This window comes from Eublepharis macularius, chromosome 2, assembly GCF_028583425.1.
Source record: "Eublepharis macularius isolate TG4126 chromosome 2, MPM_Emac_v1.0, whole genome shotgun sequence".
Lineage (NCBI taxonomy): Eukaryota > Metazoa > Chordata > Lepidosauria > Squamata > Eublepharidae > Eublepharis > Eublepharis macularius.
The window spans coordinates 80,874,300-80,881,154 of NC_072791.1; positions in this window are offsets into that span (position 1 = coordinate 80,874,300).

Genomic DNA, 6,855 nt, shown 5'->3' on the forward strand with positions numbered 1-6,855 from the left:
AAATATTTAAGGCTCCAAATCGAAGCTCTCCAAGAAGCAGAACTCCTAATTTCCTAATCAACAAAAGATGTTTGTATAATGACCACCACTTCCCCCAACAGTAGTCAAAAACAGCATTGTGGATGTGGCCCCCGAAATTGCCCCAATAGGATTTCTGCAATACAAATTCAAGGAAACAAGCTTTATTTTCTGCAGCCATCTGGAAACGGCCCTTGTATTTCAGCTGTACCACTTTATACTGTATGTGGATGGCTCAGAGGACTGAATGCTGCATGTGTGCACACGCACACCATTCCCCAGCTCATAGAAAACATAGTTATCTGGATGAAGGGCTCTCTGGCTTCGCCTTCTCTCTGTCATGCTAGTTTTCAATGTTGTAGAAAGAGGCCTAATAAAGATGTGAAGTGTGAAAACAGCTACTGATTATGCGCCATACCTAGTATACAGGCTACTATAACCTGGAAACACTAAGGAAAAGGGGAAGTAAAACAAGCCATTTATCCCAGTCTCTATGGCCTTTTGAAGGCGGTGGAGCAGGAACACTGACCTTATGCTATAGGGCACTGTGCCTGCAGGTTCAGTTTCTTCTGAATGCCAAGGCTCTATTTAGCTATAACGGCCCTGAAAGATCATTAATCTGTACAGTCGTTTTAACGCCATCTAATCTGGTGGCCATCACCATATCTTGGAAGCAACATGGAAAACTATTTTATTTATGTCATTTATAGTCCGCCTTTCTCACTGATACTCAAGGCGGATTACACAGTATGAGATTAGTACAATCAGTATCAAGTACATTTCAATACAGTATCAAGGGGACATTTCAATGATATCTTTAAAATATTAGTACTGCCTAAAGAGAGGACTGGCATACCCAGAAGACTGCAGACACTGTTCTTTAAAACGGGTTCAGCCTCCCTGAGCCAGGAGTGATCTTGTATTCAAGAAATGTAACAAAAGTCTTTCCCATTTGGCCATTTACTTTTCTCTGTGGTGACAGGAGAGGTCATAGCTCAGTGATAGTGCAAATATCTATGATCATGCAATTGGACATAACAAGGCTGATGCCCATTCCCAGTCTGTCCTTGGGAAAATTCTGTGTGCTCATGAGTGTGTGTAAATTGGTAGGTAGACTGGAGTAGGGGAATAACATCCAAATGGGCTCATCTTGCTTCAGAATGAACCTGTTGACTTCATTCAACTTGGAGGTGGCAAATTGTATCATATGCATTAAATTATTTCTTCTCCACAAAACTTCTGTGTTATTGATATTAGAACCAAACAACATGCCTGTACTTGCTCAACATGTGTAAAGCAAGGGAGCACCTGTGATTAAAGCATAAAAGAGAGGTGGTGGGACTATGGTTGCCAAGTAACTCCAAGCTCGGAAATTGCTAGAGATCTGGAAGTGGAACCTGGGGAGGATGGAGTCTGGGGAGGGGAGGGAGCTCATCAGAGATGTAATGTCATTAAGACCAAACTCTGGTGCTGCCATTATATCCAGGACAGCTGATCTCTGTAGTCTGGGGATCAATTGTAATTCCAGAGAACTCCAGGTCCTACCTAGAAGTTGGTAAACCTCTGCTGCACACTACCCCACCTACAACGTCATCACCCAAATTATACTTCTCTAACCCTCAATCCATATGCCTTTTTAAGTTTTACATTACAGTTCCATCTCCTGCTGCATGCATAGGACATCACAGGCCTGCTACTTACAAGTATACTTTGGCCCCATTAGCCAGCAGCTTTTCTTTCCCATCTATAATAGTACTCTGACAGTTTGAAAATAGCAACATCCATCTATTTCAGGGAGTTTGCAGCATCTTATGATCTAAACACCAAAAAGTACCATTTTAAATATGTGAAACTTGTGTATCAATTGTCTCATCTCACAACTATACATATGTGTACTTCATTGCTAGGGCTGTCAGCCTCCAGGTGGTGGCTGGAGATCTCCCAGAATTACAACATTTCCAGACTACAGAGATCAGTTCCCCTGGAGAAAATGGCCACTTAGGAGGGTAGACTCTATGGTGTCATATCCTACTGAGGCCTTTCATCTCCCCAAACCCCACCTCTATAGGCTCCACCTCCCAAATCTCCAGGAATTTTTCAACTCACACCTGGCAATCCTATTCATTGCATGTTTTATATGACCATGGCTAATCACAATTGCTAGCAGCTGCACATACAGTAAAAACACATCAATGGGGTTGTTTGCACACAAGTTTCATACTATACCATGCAAGAGTTTTGTCACAATTTTAATAACCTAGTAGTAGTCGGAACTTGGGCTTTGAGTAGGAATAGCAAGTTCTAGAAATACATGTTGTCATCCTGATCTCTGCTGCCACCTATGGGATACTGCTGAGTTCTGTACTAATAGCCTAAGAAAGAAATGCCGAGACAATTTGATCATAGCAAGTTTTTCCTAACTCAGTTAAAATCAATAGAGAACATCAATACATGGCAGAACCAAATCCCATGGGTGTCTCCACTGAACTGCTTGAGGATCATTCTGAAAATGTAAATATTATGTGCTGAATTGTACTTTGGCTCAGGAAATTATTTTCTCAATACCTTTCAGTGGCGAATAAGAATATTTTTAGATTTGATAGAGTCACCATGAACAGTGCTGGACTAGGATCTGGGAGACCTGGGGTTGAATCCCCACTCCACCATGGAAGCTTGATGATTCTGGGGCAGTCACACATTTGCAACCTAACCTACCTCACAGGGTTGTTGTGAGGACAAAATGTAGAGGCAAATGATGTAAGCTGCTTTGGATCCACATTGGGGAGAAATGAAGTAAATAAATAAATGAAATGAAGTAAATAAATAACATAATAAAGAAATGAAGTAAAAATAATAAAGAAATAAAATAATAAAGAATAATAAAGAAATGAATAATAAAGAATAATAAAGAAATGAAGCAAATAAATAAATGAAGTAAATAAATAACAAGAGATAACAAATAAATTACAAGGAATAAATCATAGGAGCTGTTGTAGTCCTATAGTAGTGGAAGAAAGCAGCCTAGGAATTTTTTAAAATAAAAATAAATAAACCATTTATAGACCTAAAATGGCATTAAATCACAAGCCTGGAAGGACCCAAAAGTTATAGTTGGTTTAACTCTTTGCCACAAAGTAGAGTCATTTTCATACTAGACTCCACACATAGCACCAGAATCCTGATCAGATAGGAGCAGGAGCTCAAACATCACTCCCATCCTACAGTCACTCCATTGGCTACCTGTCAGTTACCATGCTCAGTTCATGGTAATGGTTATTACATACACAGCCCTTCACGGCCTTGGTCCAGCATACCTATGGGACCGCCTCTCTCCCTATGTCCCTCCACGGCAGCTTCGCTCATCTGAACAGGGTCTCTTGCAGGTGCCAGCCTGTACATGGACGAAATCAACAGCAGCCCACGGGTTTTCTCTGTGGTGGCCCCTACCCTGTGGAATGGCCTGCTTGAGGTCTGGAGAGCCCCCACCCTCCTGACTTTCTGCAAACAATGCAAAACTCTCAGCAAAGAGGGTGGTATTGTAGGAAAGGGATCCCAGATGTTTCACTAATGAGTTAGAAACCAGATTTCACCATTATGTTGCCTTACATATTATCTGTTGCTTTAAATATGTACTCCTATATCCTACCTGCGCTTTATGTTGTTCAGTGTAAGTTCTAGAATTGATTATGTTCTGTTTCAGCAATTCCTCAACCCCTTACTGGATCCTTGCTAATACTTTATCTTTGTAAACTTATATTCTTTTACCCCATGACATTGTTTATGGAAATGTTCTTGACACTGTATGGAAATGCCTGCCCTTGTCCTTGCCACTAATTGTACTAATCTCAGACTATGTAATCCGCCTTGACTCTCAGTAAGAAAGGTAGAATATAAATAACATAAATAAAAATAAATAATAAATGCTGTAATCACAGAATAAGTGTACGACGCCAGGGTTTTGAAGAGCAGGTGATTCAGACAACTGATCCAAGCCACATACTCTAGTGTAATGCAATACACCATTCTGCATAGTCAATAGACAATAAGACCTGTCAAAGAAGGACTTCTACCTCAGCTTCCTAATTACCATTTAACTATGGTGCAATAGCATGTGCGTAAGGATGGAAGTGGCAGTACATAAAGTCACAGAAAAGGGGCAAAGAAACCCCTGCCCCTCCTTTCTATCCTCAGTTCCTTGAAATTCATATAGAGTTACACACAACCCTTGCAAAAAGATATTTGTGCTACTCTACCCAGTTGCTAGGGTTTTTGTAGGTTTAGGATATTCAGAACTTGGCTAGCATGAGTGTTACATGAGACTGGGAGTGCAGCAGGAGGTGGAGTTACTCCCTGGGGAATTGCTGCCTGTTTCGAGAAGCTGATTTCTTTCCAAAAGACTCCACTTGTGTATTTGTAAATAAAGCAAAATGTACAAATATTACATGAAGTGATAAATCTCCAGTGCTCATATAGCCAAAGGAACCTAAATGCTTGAAGCGTTGCCCCTGGAGCTTCTTAGTGCCCAGAAGTATGGAGTGAGCAACACTGGTGTGAATGGAGGAGCACAGTTTCCCTGACAGGAACAGGGAGCAGATGAAGGAGACTAGATGGAGCAAATGATAGCATTTCTGGACAAAATGAGACAGCAGGTGGCTGAAGGAACTAAAGGAACTGTTACTGCAATCCCATGCAGAGTTACTCCAATCTAAGCCTATGATTTCAATGGATTAGAATGGAGTAACTCTGCATAGGACTGCAGTGAGAAGAGCGCCTGGAACACCAGCAAACAATGACTAAATGTCACCATCTATGAGTAGTCAAAGCTGACTTGGATGTCCAGTTACAGAAGATCCAGTCAGGGTTGTTTGAGGAGATCAGTGAGGTGAATAAACAGCTGATGAGCTTGCACTAGGATTGCCAACTCCAGGTTGGGAAATTCCTGGAGATTTGGGGGTGGAGCCTGGGGAAGGCAGGGTTTGGAAAGGAGAAGGACTTCAGTGGGGTATGATGCCCTAGAGTTCACCCCCCCCCCAAAGCAGCCATTTTCTCCAGAGGAACTGAGTTGTGTAGCCTAGAGATCAATTATCCAAGAGACCCCCTGGCCCTGCCTTGAGGGTGACGACCCTATCTTGTGTAGCAGCGAAGCCAGTGGCTGAGAATCAAGGGACTTTGTCCATTCTGTATGAAAAGCTAAAGAAATGGCCAAAGAATTGGATACCTACTGGAAAAAGACACTGCAGGAGTTGAAATAAGAAAAATGGTATCCTGGCCTAGTTAGTACCTTTAAAGCCCTTCATGGCTTCAGGCCTTCATTCTTATCAAACTGCATCCTCTAGTAAACTCCCGGGCACCAGCTACATTTCTCAAACAGCTTTCTCTTTATGGCGTCTTCCCTTAGGACTGGGCGAGCAACAGCTATATCATGGGCTTTCTTTCTTTGTGGTAGCAGCCTAGTTCTTGGCATGCAGTTCTCTGGGTGCAAAGAATGAGGATGGTGCCTTCAGTCACTATTTTTAGGAAGGTGCACAAGACAGTTCGATTTCAAAGGACATTTAGCAACTGTTTCAGCTGACTTAAGCTATGTGTATTCAATCTGTATTTTTATAATCTACACCTTACAATGTGTAGTGTACCCCATGAAGATGGTAGCAGGTTCCTACAGCAAGATCAGGTTCGTACAGCTGGTATTCCCCACAGGAATGCCTTCATGATGGACTCAGAAACCTGTGAGTTACTGAAGCAAAAATAGAGAGGGAAGCTCTGGAGTAAGGCACACATACTCTCTTATGAACTTACCTGGACCACTATAGTTATCTTCTGAGGCCCTGCTTTAGGTGCCCCCACCTTCTGAGATTAGGTGAATGGTAACTCAGGAGAATACCTTGTCAGTCATGGCACCAAAAAATCTGGAACTTTTTCCTCAAAAAAAGACTAATCTGTCCCTTCTGTTGCTGTCTTATGTGAATGACTTTGTGTTTCAGTTTGATGTAGTGGCCAGTTTGGTGTAGTGGTTAAGAGCGCAGGACTTAAATCTAGAGCCAGTTTGGTGTAGTGGTTAAGAGCGCAGGAATCTAATCTGGAGAGCTGGGTTTGATTCCCCACTCCTCCACTTGAAGCCAGCCGGGTGACCTTGGGCTAGTCACAGCTTCTAGGAGATCTCTCGGCCCCACCCACCTCACAGGGTGTTTTGTTGTGGGGATAATAATGACATACTTTGTAAACCGCTCTGAGTGGGCATTAAGTTGTCCTGAAGGGTGGTATATAAATCAGTTGTTGTTGTTGTTATTAATCTGGAGTTCTCTCAGTGCTCCCTTCTTCCTGCCCTATTATTTTAATTATTTTTTAAATGTTTTTGTATGTGTATTTTAGCATGGTTTTAATTTTTAATGCATTTTTAAGACTTGTTTTTAGTATGTATTTTTTAATATGCTAGCTGCCTTGGTGGCCCTGATGAGGGCAGAAAGGCAGGGTATAAATTTTGTAAATTAAGAAATAAACAATAAAATGAGCCGTACTAGGTCAAGAGCTAGTTCAAGAGTGATAAGTGGAGGTGGCAAAGGAAGACCCGTTGCAGAACTGGCGGCAGCTTTGAAGAGGTCTAAGAGTTGGGAATACCAAGGTGCCTGCGATACAAGGAAAAGAAAGGGCCACCTCACTGAGAGACAGATTGATTAAAAATTTCAAATGAGAAATGAGACAGAGAATTCTGTTCAGGACCAGAATGAACAAAGTTCATTAAGGGAAATATATTTTTATAATTGTGTATAACTTTCCTTTTGCTGCCAGACCGGGATGAATAGAAGAGACTTTACAAGGGGATTTAGCTGCTAGAATTTG